This window comes from Schistocerca gregaria, chromosome 1, assembly GCF_023897955.1.
Source record: "Schistocerca gregaria isolate iqSchGreg1 chromosome 1, iqSchGreg1.2, whole genome shotgun sequence".
Taxonomy (NCBI): domain Eukaryota; kingdom Metazoa; phylum Arthropoda; class Insecta; order Orthoptera; family Acrididae; genus Schistocerca; species Schistocerca gregaria.
This window is the reverse complement of record NC_064920.1, coordinates 665,691,251-665,703,375: the sequence shown is the minus strand read 5'-3', so window position 1 is coordinate 665,703,375 and position 12,125 is coordinate 665,691,251.

Sequence of the window (12,125 nt, the reverse complement as noted above, 5' to 3'; positions counted from 1 at the left end):
ACTGTGGTCTCCGGGTACAGCTCACGAGCCGTCTTCATAGCTTCACTTCTGCCAGTAGCAAGCCTCACCTACTTTCCAGGTGAAACTCTGGAAATGGGTCGTGAGCTGTGCGTAGATAACTATCGGTAAGTGCGTTATCTGCGAAACCTTATTAGACGCATGTTTTGTAGACGTTTGACAGCTCACTGTTAGAAAATGCTTTTCATGTCATTTAAGTTGCAAGTTGCAAGGTGCTGGTGAAGTCCAGAATCTCCCTACGAGCGGCCTGCGTCTGCTAGTAACGCCACAATTTTTGTATGCATAGTGAAAGCGAATCTGTATGCCGTACTTTGAAAGCCATACCTTATTGACTAATTCAGTGGGAAGGCAGCTGAGATTTGAGTTAGAGTGCTCATGTGGACTGAGAGACAAAGCGTACTTGTGTTTCCGACGACCACTGTAGTAGCCACTTTTCACTTATTTTTCGTCTCAAAGTCAGTTTTCATGGTCAGACCACATGTACCCACTTATCCATCGTTTAAAGTGTTTAAAGTCGAATTTAACGTAAGCACATTGAACATTTTACTTCCTGCCTTCAATGGAATCCTTATTTCGACAAGATGCCATAGGTAGATAACATACGTATTTCTTTGCATGCAGCAAGTACTGCGTGGTTATAAATAAAGTGACGGTGTTGCGAATGGTGCAGTGCCGACTGTATATACTGCAGGACGCTGAAACGTCCGCGCTTTCGGAGTATGCTAAAAAAAAAAGGAATAGTTCCACTTTCTGCCACCATGAGAAAATATGGCACTGTAAGCAGTCAGAATGTGGTGTTATTGCAAGAACAGGGGAGAAACAACGAAACCCTTAATAACGGTGGTTGCGGCACGTTTATTACGATATTGTCACAAGTTACAACATGTATTCAGCATGGTCTCCCGACACAGCAACATGATGTACCTTGTAACACGGCATGGTCGGCAGTTGCTCACAGCAAATATGGTGTAATCAGAGAGATATGTCGTTGTATGCTGTCCTTGAGATTAGCAAGATCCATGATATATCCCTGATACTCATGATCTTTCAGATACACACAACCAGACGTCACAGAAATTTAGGTAGTGTGATCTGGAAGGCCACACATCTTGAAATGCGGTCGTTACCATAGGTTTCCCCACGCAAACATTTCACCTGACAAGCGAAAAGTGGTGTCGCGCCATCTTGTTTGAAAATAGTGATGTGGACTTGGTAGCCTTCTTGAAAAACTTAAATCACGTGTTGCAAAAGGAGGTCTTCGTAACGTGCAGATATCACTTTACAACTAACTGGCCCGTGAGTTGTCATCTCTTCGAAGAAAAAGGAACCGATAATGAAGGAGCTTGTGAAACCACACCACAGATTCACATAATCTGGGTGCAGTGGACGGTCCTGCATAACATGTGGCGGAGTAGAACCTCACAGGCGACAGTTCTGTGGATTCACAGCAATGTGCAGAATGAAGTGTGCCTTGTCCGTCCAAAGAATATTGGCCGACTACATGTCATCTATTTTCATACGTGCCAAAAACGAAGGGTAAAGTCACGGCCTTGCAGCCTATTTTGGAGTTTAATTTGGTGCACATTTTGAGTCTTTTAAGGATAAAAGTGTAAAATGTGCCACAAGATCTTTTGAATTGTTGACCAGGGAAGAGACAGTTACCCTGACATAGCTCGAGCGCGGGCTACACTGTCTGAGGCGTGTGTTGCGAGGTTGGCTATAGCTACAGCAACTTCATCAGCAACAGCCGAAGGACTGGGCCGCCTACCTCTCACGTGTTTCCATCAGATTTCTTGATCGTGCTCCTTAAGCCATTTGTTATTGACATGGGGCCTCTTCGCAGTTGTTTCTGTTGGTGATTTTCACGCAATAGAAATCTGCTATTACTGCTATTCTGATACAACAACTTTACCAAAACTACATGGACTTTCTCCTCAATAGCCATTGCGTTTCATATGGAAACCTTTTACGCAAATTCACTTCACAAAAGAAACCAACATGTCTCTCCAAGCGAAAAATAACATACTGACGTAAAAACAGGAAACATTTCACAATCTGACTGCTTACAGTGCTATATTTTCACCAGGAGGCAGAAAGTGTAAGTATCTTTTTTTTTATTTTAGCGCTCTCTGATGGACATATCTACGATGTTTCAGCATCCTGCGATGAATACAGCCCGCACTGCAGTACTCAGCACACTGTAAGTTTAATTAAAGCCAACCAGTATGAGGCAGGTCTGAGCTGCTGAGAACTTCGAGATACATGCTGATCCTGAACACGTTGCGAATCAATACTGTAATTATTGTTGTAAGTTGGTGTTAGGACTTTCAACGTGGAGTCAATATGTTCATTGCATGCGCTTTCTACAGCCTATATTTATCATTGCGCTTTGAAAGTCAATCACACTTCCGAATATTTCGTAAATAGAAAGCAGGTCATTGCCGGGGTAAAATTTTTATCTACCAAGGGCAATATTTTCAGAACATTAACACTGATGTCATACCAGTTATATACTTGGCTTAAATCTAAAGAGGAGTAGGAGATTTACACCTTCGGTAATAGCATTCCAAGGGCGGAATTTACTTACTGGGAAGAAATATAAACTAAACTGACCTGTATCTGTAAAAGTTACTGTATAAATGATAAAATTCTCACACTTCTTTCATTAAGCTTCTGGATTCTATTGAAATTATGACTCTACAGCCATTTTCAAGTAATTCATGGTATCCTATGGCAAATGTCTAAAAACAGTTATAGAGCCTAAAGCGTCCAACAGTAAATAAAAGAACAGTCAAATAGCGAAACTGTTATTATTTCGACAACTGTAGATAACTGTGGCTCCCACAAATAGAAAATCATGAAAAAATTTAGTAGCTTATTTTAATATGTAAAGGGTCTTTCACTGACAGATCAAGAAACTTTCATAGTACCCGCATAGCTACCTTTCTTTCTGGCATCACATGACAATGTGGAATTTGGAAGCACAGAAGCTATTATATTTGTCTTCTGCAAGACAGTAGATGAAAATAAATATTTTTTGATTTACATTATACACTACCGGCCACTAAAATTGCTACACCACGAAGATGACGTGCTACAGACGCGAAATTTACCCTACACGAAGAAGAGGCTGAGATACGCAAATGATTAGGTTTTCAGAGTATTCACACAAGGTTGGCACCGGTGGCGACACCTACAACATGCTGACATGACGAAACTTTCCAACCGATTTCTCATACACAAACAGCAGTTGACCGGCGTTGCCTGGTGAAACGTTGTTGTAGTGCCCCATGTAAGGAGGAGAAATGAGTACCATCACGTTTCCGGCTTTGATGAAGGTCGGAATGTAGCCTATCGCGATTGCGGTTTATCGTATCGCGACATTGCTGCTCGCGTTGGTCGAGATCCAATGATTGTTAGCAGAATATGGAATCGGTGCACGAATGTCAAAACGTAATTTTTTCGGATGAATCCAGGTTCTGTTTACAGCATCACGATGGTATCATCCGTGTTTGGTGACATTGCGGTGAACGCACATTGGAAGAGTGTATTCGTCATCGCCATACTGGCGTATGACCCGGCCTGATGGTAAGGGCTGCCATTGGTTACAAGTCTCGGTCATTGACGGCACTTTGAACAGTGGAAGTTACATTTCAGAAGTGTTACGACTCGTGGCTCTAACCTTCATTCGATCTCTGCGAAACCCGACACTTCATCAGGATAATGTACGACCACATGTTGCAGGTCCTGTACGGGCCTTTCTGGGTACAGAAAATGTTCGACTGTTGCCCTGGACAGCACGTTCTCCAGATCTCTCACCAATTGAAAACGTTTGGTCAACGGTGGCCGAGCAACTGGCTCGTCACAATATGCCAGTCACTACTCTTGATGAACTGTGGTATAGTGCTGAAGCTGCATGGGCAGCTGTACATGTACACGCCATTCAATCTCTATTTGACTAAATGCCCAGGCGTATCAATTCCGTTATTACGGCCAGAGGAGGTTGTTCTGGGTACTGATTTCTCAGGATCTATGTACCCAAATCGGGTGAAAATATAATCACATGTCAGTTCTAGTATAATATATTTGTCCAATAAATACCCGTTTATCATCTGCATTTCTTTTAGTGTAGCATTTTTACTGGCCAGTAGTGTAGTACAAGAGTTGTTCATTTCGTTTCTTATTTTAATTTGTATCATCTCACTATATGTAAGAGGCAGGGCCCATGTCTCACTGAGAGTGGGATTCTTCCAATATCGCCAGAAAAACTCTAATTCCCGCTATGCTCACATCTTGAGACACGAATAAATGGAGGAGCTAGACATCGATGCCTGTGGACGTTGGACGGCGTGTTGCCTGTCTCTGTGTTCGAAAGCCATCTCCAATCCCATCTCAGTAGGTAACAGACGGAGTCAGAGGTGGAGGTGGCGCTGGAGGCAGGGACAGGAGGAGAGATGGCGCTGGCACGGGTTGCTGGGAGGCGGGAGCGGAGGTGGGGGCGGGATTTGTGGCAGACAATGCGGCACCGGGATCCAGTCGCCGCCAGTGGAAGTGCAGACTCGGCGGCAGTGCTGGGACGCAGCTTAACTGGCTCCGTGCCTCTCCCAGGGGCTGCTGTGTCCGCTGAACAGGCCATTCAAGTGTCTAGACAATGTGCTGCGGCGCACGACGTTCCAGAATCTCGTCACAGGGCATACGCAGATAACTCTACATTTATGAATTAGAACCTAGAGAAACCTTGGGAAACCAAACGAACTGAGAATAATGTATGATACACCACAATCTGAAAGCTAGCATTAGGAAAGTGATGATAGAGTACTTCCGATACCACAATCCTTTACCCTCATTCCTGACGCAATCGAGAATCGTGTGCGGTAGTTTGGCTGTCGGCAAGGGTATGTATGAGTTGGAAATTCTCATATTTTTTCCATCATAGTCATTTGGATGTCGCACAGTATGTGATATACCATATCTTGCACACAAGGTATTTGAATATACGATATCTGAATCTGTTTTACATAAAAAGCAGACCATATGTGTTTATGTTTGGAATCTCCCCCAAAACCCTTGTATTGATTTCAACCAAATATGGCACAGACACAGTATGCATCACGGGTATCAGCACTGTGGGGCTTATAACCCCCCCCCCCCCCCCCCCCCCCCCCCAGCTCCAACGGCAGAATGTTTTCCTTTCCGATATCCCTAGGACATATACTGCCCAGCAAAACAGGCGTGTTGTGTGGGAACAGTATTGGTCTCCCAAATCAATTTGGTATGCAAGGCAGCCTACATGTCATGGGGAAGAAATGGTCTTCAAATTGTTCAAATGGCTCTGGGCACTATGGAACTTAACATCTGAGGTAGAACTTAGAACTACTTAAACATAACTAACCTACGGACAACACACATACCCATGCCCGAGGCAGGATTCGAACCTGCGTCGGTAGCGGTCGCGAGTTTCCAGACTGAAGCAGCTAGAACCGCTCGGCCACAGCGGCCGGCCAAGAAATGGTCTTCCAGGTCCTGACACGTAGGTTGACGGTTACTCCTACATACTTTAAGATTGTTGTTCTTTTCGGTATCTGTCTCTGTAGTGTCTGGGTCCATTTGGAGGACACACAGTCAATTGCTGGTATGCCTTTATACCGTCGCATTATATGATTTCATTCTTCGATAAGTTGTCGTTATTTGTGACAACACCCACCTCTGTTAATGTAGGAGAAACTGAGAGCCGAAGTCAGAAGTACGAACTGATATGGATCACCAAACACTAGAAACGCAAACGCTCTTTCTGTGTACCCCCACCGAATACAATTTCATCCTTGGTACTGCCCAACCAGCTTGCCTGGACAGAGCCTCTGAAGACAGCTTAAACGATGGGTCACGATTGGTCGCAATCATGGTTCCAGTAACACGATTTTATTAGGCTTTCTGTCAGCTTGCCTGGATATTAACGACCTAAAAATCCCCGAAATGTACGAGTTTTTATGACTGTACTAGTGTTTATCACCTAAAATTTACTAAAATATGACCTTAAAAATAAAATATGATTTTATGTAAGTTTATTTATAAACGTTCTTGTTAATTCTTTTATTTAGCACTTAAATAAAATTCAGTTCTGAACAATTTTGAGTATAGTACTTAGTTTTTACAGATTTGAAACTTACTAGTACTTATTTTTGAAATGCCTCCATGTATCAGAAAAAACTTGAGGTACATTGAAGAAAATAAAAGGTGTCCAAGACATAAAACCATGTTCTTACTACTGCACACCATTTGTTTAAAATATTCCAGGTCAGTTAGCACGTCCTGCATGCACTTTCTGTGAGCTATGTGCCATGAATGTCAAACTTCCGAATATTTCATAAATAGAAGTCAGATCATTGTTGGGTAAAAATTTTATGTACGAAGGGCAATAATTTCAGAACATTAAAACTGATGTCATACCAGTTACATACTCGGATTAAATCTAAAAAGGAGTAGGTGGTTTACACCTTCAGTAATAGCATTGCAAGGATGGAATTTACTTACTGGGAAGAAACAGAAACTAAACTGAACTACGAGAAGTGTCTGTAAAAGTTACTGCATAAATGATAAAATTTTTGACACTTCTTTCATTAACCTTCTGGATTCTACTGAAATTGTGGCTCTACATCCATTTTCAAGTAATTCATTATTATGTAAATACATAAAACTACAACCTGTCACTTTCTTGAAAAATTATTCATTTGTTATTCCACGAACCGGTTTTCGAACCTCTTCAGGTTCGTCTTCAGATGGCTTCTAGAAGTTATATCATTATTTCTAGCGTAATACTGGGTGCTGGCTCTGTGACAAGAAGATGGAACACGCTTTAATGTATCGCTATGGCTATTGCTTATCTGTCGATATGGATGTAAACTTAGTTTTTTACTTACTGTGACAGTGTGGGCGGCTTTTTTCCGTTAGTGCCCGTATGTGTGCTTCGTTTTTAATGGCCAGTTGGTATATCACTTCACAGGAGCATCCTAGGCTTAGGAACGCTGGGAAGAGGCATTCAAACAAATGACCCTACTGCGGCAAAGAAGTAATAACAACAGTCAACCAAATGCCAACATCTAGAATGAAATTTTCACTCTACAGTGGAGTGTGCGCTGATATGAAACTTGCTGTCAGATTAAAAATGTGTGTCTCCACCGAGACTCGAACTCGGTACCTTTGCCTTTCGCGGGCAAGTGCTCTACCAACTGAGCTGCCCAAGCACGACTCACGCCCCGTCCCGGTAGAGCATTTGCCCACGAAAGGCAGAGGTACCGAGTTCGAGTCTCGGTCTGGCACACAGTTTTAATCTGCCAGGAAGTTTCAAATGCCAACATATTATTTATGCTAAAAGAGGCAGGTAACCATCCCCACATCAGGGGAAGGTGGCGAAGAGCAATCCTAGCATATAAAACTTCATAAGAAAGATCCCTCGGCGTTACTCATATGCGTCCCAAACCTATGACGATGGATTTCCGACCACGGATATAGAACTCCGCTTTTTTGGAATCTCGCCTCTCACATTTGGCATTGCCAGTACTGTACCTCTTGTAGAGCTGATTTTTTGAAACTCCTACTTACCCCTCGTATAAGTGCTTACGCTCACAAACAGAAAGCACATACTTACCGAACTGAACATTCGTTACTTGGAATTTTCTTTGCCCGAAGATTTTCTCAGTTAGCGAAGTTCCATACATGTGTCCCTACAATAGGATACATATCCACCTCAGTTTTCAGCGTTAATCTTGCAGCAGACAGGTTCTGACCGTTCTCAACGCCTAAAAGTGACTCAAAAACCTTTGGTCGCAACAAGGTGACCACATTACGTGCGACATCTAACAAGAGCATCTCCTCGATTCATGACGTGATCGTTTTCTTTTTTTTCAAGAAAAAAAAAACTGCTACGCGATAGATACTGGAACAGCAACCAACGTCTTTTATGGCCTCTGAGGCATTGAGTCTCATGTTCTGCTGAGCTAGCTTTCCCCGCAGGACCTCTAGGTTCTCAGTAACACAGGACGGAAAAAGACTAGACCCGCCCTCGCGAACCCTTTCTTGCATGAAATTAATCTCCCTCGGCAGCGCTGAGGAAAAACCGCCGAGGAGAGACGGGTCGTCAGTCAGGCGTCCGCAGGCCGGGAGATTAACGGCCAGCCTCAAGTTGCGCGGAACCAAGCGGTATTGAATGTAAGAGGTGATCGCTCCAGCGTGTCGCATCTCTTTACGAAAATACTTGTTATCCGCTTCCCTCCTTCATCCGTGCGTTCCACTTCACCACGTTATATGTGAAACAATACGGTGGAGTATATACTGCTTTACAAGAACAACTATAAATAAGGAAAAAAGAACATGGGCAACCCTTTCTAAAATCAGGGATAACAATGGAGAGACAGTACGAAAAGGAACAACAGCGAAGACACACACATTCAACCTTGGGTACTTTCAATTACTCGCTCTCGTTTGTGACTCACATACCTCGAGAATGATTGTTACGTTTCAACCGCAAAACACCACCTGTTTGTTGAGCGTCCATCACCCGTCCAGCGGACTCCGTAGAGAACTACAGAAATATGTTACCGGTGGCTGAGCGGTTCTAGGCGCTTCAGTCTGGAACCGCGCGACCGCTACGGTCGCAGGTTCGAATTCTGCCTCGAGCTTGGATGTGTGTGATGTCCTTAGTTAAGTTTAAGTAGTTACTGCACAAAGAGATGTTAATGATGGAAATTATTTTCTACCAGAAGTTTAGTGTGCTCGTGCTAGACCTTAAAAAGACGTGATGAAAATTTTTAAGGCTGACTGGGATTCGACACGCGCCTTTCATAGAGGAATTTGGAATCTTAAATCTCTCTGAAAAAGTTTAATCGCTTTCTCACTGCAAGTGTTGAGCTGTTGATAAAGAACAGTATGAAGATGCAGCTGATCTCCCCGACGGGTTAGCGAATATTTTTTTGTAAATGGCCTGCAGAAAACTACGCATCCCATAAGCCAACCTTATCTCATGCTCGCTCTTATTTCTTTCTTGACCTCAGTTATTTGTTATTATAGCAGAAACATAATTCCGGGCTGCCATGCGGCAGAGTTTAGAGAAGAATGTAGATACTACTAATGGTCTGCCGTCTTCTAAATTTTGTCAGTGCTTCGAAAAAAAAAACCTGAATGGTTACTTCCAACCACGTAATTTATTAGAAGCATCTTTTCTAACTTTCAAGCTCGCTTAGATTACGCATTGGATATAAATACACTCCTGGAAATGAAAAAAGAACACATTGACACCGGTGTGTCAGACCCACCATACATGCTCCGCACACTGCGAGAGGGCTGTACAAGCAATGATCACACGCACGGCACGGCGGACACACCAGGAACCGCGGTGTTGGCCGTCGAATGGCGCTAGCTGCGCAGCATTTGTGCACCGCCGCCGTCAGTGTCAGCCAGTTTGCCGTGGCATACGGAGCTCCATCGCAGTCTTTAACACTGGTAGCATGCCGCGACAGCGTGGACGTGAACCGTATGTGCAGTTGACGGACTTTGAGCGAGGGCGTATAGTGGGCATGCGGGAGGCCGGGTGGACGTACCGCCGCAATAGCTCAACACGTGGGGCGTGAGGTCTCCACAGTACATCGATGTTGTCACCAGTGGTCGGCGGAAGGTGCACGTGCCCGTCGACCTGGGACCGGACCGCAGCGACGCACGGATGCACGCCAAGACCGTAGATTCCTACGCAGTGCCGTAGAGGACCGCACCGAGACTTCCTAGCAAATTAGGGACACTGTTGCTCCTGGGGTATCGGCGAGGACCATTCGCAACCGTCTCCATGAAGCTGAGCTATGGTCCCGCACACCGTTAGGCCGTCTTCCGCTCACGCCCCAACATCATGCAGCCCGCCTCCAGTGGTGTCGCGGCAGGCGTGAATGGAGGGACGAATGGAGACGTGTCGTCTTCAGCGATGAGAGTCGCTTCTGCCTTGGTGCCAATGATGGTCGTATGCGTGTTTGGCGCCGTGCAGGTGAGCGCCACAATCAGGACTGCATACGACCGAGGAACACAGGGCCAACACCCGGCATCATGGTGTGGGGAGCGATGTCCTACACTGGCCGTACACCTCTGGTGATCGTCGAGGGGACACTGAATAGTGCACGGTACATCCAAACCGTCATCGAACCCATCGTTCTACCATTCCTAGACCGGCAAGGAATCTTGCTGTTCCAACAGGACAATGCACGTCCGCATGTATCCCGTGCCACCAAACGTGCTCTAGAAGGTGTAAGTCAACTACCTTGGCCAGCAAGATCTCCGGATCTGTCCCCCATTGAGCATGTTTGGGACTGGATGAAGCGTCGTCTCACGCGGTCTGCACGTCCAGCACGAACGCTGGTCCAACTGAGGCGCCAGGTGGAAATGGCATGGCAAGCCGTTCCACAGGACTACATCCAGCATCTCTACGATCGTCTCCATGGGAGAATAGCAGCCTGCATTGCTGCGAAAGGTGGATATACACTGTACTAGTGCCGACATTGTGCATGCTCTGTTGCCTGTGTCTATGTGCCTGTGGTTCTGTCAGTGTGATCATGTGATGTATCCGACCCCAGGAATGTGTCAATAAAGTTTCCCCTTCCTGGGACAATGAATTCACGGTGTTCTTATTTCAATTTCCAGGAGTGTATATCTCTTTGCTGTAAATGTACAGATTTTCGAGTCTAAATAGGGCTCATAAATTTATTCCCGATTGCTATTACTGTCTCAACCCTCATAACTGCCCTTGAAAGGGCGACATTTCATGACGGAGACGTCAGTGATTGTTGAAATATTGTTTGTAAACGGTGTATTGTACTGTAAAACCAAATAATATTTCGATTAAAGTATCGGGTTTGGACGTCACCGGCTACCCTAAGATCATAAGCATTAGTTCAGTCCCAAGTATGTTGAGAAAATCACATTAACAATGTTTGGATATTAACTGATGCTTTTGATCTCAAGATAGATTGCCGAAATCAGTAATTTCTTGTTGACTTTATAACTGTGCTTCTTGTAAATAATGTTGTGAAGTGATGGAGGAGAACCTTGACTGCCAGTATGCGAAGAAATCCGATGTTTATGAGTCATTAACTGAAATAGCTGTTTTGTGACGTTAAGTAGAGTCTCTGGAATCAATAGTCAGAGTAGCATGATGAAGAATACAGGTAACGCAGTACAGAACTGCAACATTTCCATTTGCTGAAGTGGAAACATGGCAGTTATCAGTTTAGTAATACATTTCCGGGTATGTGATCGTGTCTTCATGTTGTTTACTAGACCTTATCACATACCCAGAAACGTTTTCGTAAAGATGACGTTGGCCAAGGATTCCCACACTCGCACATTATTACGTCAGTCGCACTTCAGTGTACAGCGTGGCTATAATTAAACAGTCGCACTTTCGCTACTTGACAGAGCCCCCATGAGAAACGAATGATCGTAAGGCAACGAAAATTTGTGGAAAGCATTTGTAAGGACGTGTGGAAGAGAGCTAACGAATAAACCTTTGAAAGAAACACTTTTTAATGTCCACATATCAGCCGAACTGTTAATTGTGTAACATGTATATTTTCCAGGCTACAAACGTTGCTCAGTGTGACGACCATCTGCATTCACGACAGTCAGGAATCGCCCTAGAGGTAGATCTATTGGTGCCCGAAGTATCTCAGGTGGAATGATGGCTATTTCTCTCTCCCCCCCCCCCCCCCCCGCCAAATCGCTATGCGCTATGTTCATTTTCAACCTCCAAAGAGTGTCCTGCTGATAAACTCTGTCCTTTAGTTAATCCCAAGCCAGAAATCACAAGCGTTTAAATCTGGTGATTTTGGTGACCACGCACTTTGGAACGATCGGCTAACGGTTCGGTTTTATACAAACGTGTTACGGAGTAACCGGGTGACCGCAAGATCAACTTGAGGTGGATCTCAATTGTGCATCAAAACAGTTTAGTCCAAGACACATCTCCTCCGTAGAGCAGGGATCACATGTTGGCGCAGCAGATCATAGTAAAGTGTGCCGTTCACGCTGCGCTTCTTTGGGGTCCCAGTTCCCCTACGTCACAGTACCAATACTGC